At 52.6% G+C, this 1,672-nt stretch overlaps 1 non-coding gene across 1 annotated transcript; it reads left to right on the forward strand.

The window, feature by feature from the left end:
* Positions 1 to 1,212: 1,212 nt before the first annotated feature.
* Positions 1,213 to 1,376, forward strand: LOC141981112 (U1 spliceosomal RNA). The gene has a single exon (XR_012637667.1). It is a non-coding gene; the product is annotated as a U1 spliceosomal RNA (small nuclear RNA).
* Positions 1,377 to 1,672: the final 296 nt, after the last annotated feature.

Consider the following 1,672-nt stretch of genomic DNA (forward strand, 5'->3'; position numbering starts at 1 on the left):
TGCTTGAGCTTACCTCAACCGGGTCCTGCTCGAGGGCACGCCCCACCCACCCTCTACCCCAGGCCCGCCGGACCTTTTAAGTGGACCCCTGCCCCGCAGACCCAATCAACCTCCTCACCCCTTCACTATGAGCCGGCTGCATGAACTGCAGCCGGTACGCTTCGAAACCGAGCCAAGGAAACATCTATACACGCTCGTGCTCCACACCCTTCACGCCCTCACCCTAGTGTCCCGCCCCAACACAAAGTGGCGAGACTTTCTGCCACCTTTGGAGGGTGAGCAGCCCCGGTGGGCCAGCCTATATTCCACCTTGGTTCCGAGGCCCGTCGGGGACATCAGTTGGCGGCTCTTTCATGGAGCTGTGAGCACGGGCACGTACTTGGCGCGGTTCACCCCCGTCCCAGATACTTGTTCCTTTTGTGGTGTGAGGGAAACCCTGGCGCACGTATATTTGGAGTGCGCCAGGCTGCAGCCCCTGTTTTGGCTCCTCACAAATCTCCTATTATGTTTTTGGTTGCATTTTTCCCCTCACCTTTTTATTTATGCACTCCCCATCCGTGGCCTCAAAGGCACGGGATCTCCTAGTTAACCTCCTCCTGGCCCTGGCTAATATGGCCATCTATAAAACCAGAGAGAGGAGGTTGGCCGATGGAGTTTCCTGTGACTGTGGGGCCATTTTCCGATCCTCGGTCCATTCACGTATCCGGGCAGAGTTCCTCTGGGCGGCATCCACTGACTCCCTTGATGCTTTTGAGGAGCGGTGGGTGCTGTCCGAGGTTCTCTGCTCGGTGTCCCAGTCCGGGTCCCTTTGTCTGACCCTTTGATTGGGGGAGAGAGTAAGGGACCCCAGCCATTGCCGCTGCAGACACCCCACCTTAGAGCGGTCCTTTCACACGTGGGTGCACGTGCTCCCCCCCCTCCAGATTGTCCACCCCATAGCCTGCCCCTCTTGTTGGGTGCTTTCAGAGGAGGGAATTGTTGGTGACACTCGGGCGTGGTGCCAGGTAACTCGAGGGGGTGGAAGACCACGAGAGTCGATGAAGCCCCCCGCTCTGGGCCCAGGCAAGCTTGAACACTTCCCTCCCCTGAAGCTAATGAGAGAACAATTGTGATTGGTTGCTGTGTTACAAAGTAAAAACAGCAGCATTTGCAATGTGTAAGTGTGTTATGCAAATAAAAACATCTTTTGCTTAAAAAAAAAAAAAACTACTCTCCTGTAGCTGGCAGGTGAGATACCATGATCACGAAGGTGGTTTTCCCAGGGTGAGGCTCATCCATTGCACTGTGGGTGTGCTGACCCCTGCGATTTCCCCAAATGCAGGAAACTCGACTGCATAATTTGTGGTAGTGGGGGACTGCGTTCGCGCTCTCCCCTGGGAAAAAAAAATTACTCTCCTATAGCCATCTGGCCCGACCCTGTCACTATATACATATACATGCCTAAAGATTTGTTCTTACAGGTGTGTACAACCCTTCCCCCCACAATTTTGAGATCCTTGAAATAAAATTAATCTTCTGACTAAAATAAATTGTTTTTTAGTGGAATGACCAAAACTCTAATCAGGAAGCAGAGATAATACCTTGTTCTAGGTGACCAGTGACAGTTTGAACAAGCTCCAAATCAATAATTGAACAAATCCCTGTTCTGAACAGTTGGTGGCCCATCCATAGG

The sequence above is a fragment of the Natator depressus genome, chromosome 1 (assembly GCF_965152275.1).
Source record: "Natator depressus isolate rNatDep1 chromosome 1, rNatDep2.hap1, whole genome shotgun sequence".
NCBI classification, from domain to species: Eukaryota; Metazoa; Chordata; order Testudines; family Cheloniidae; genus Natator; species Natator depressus.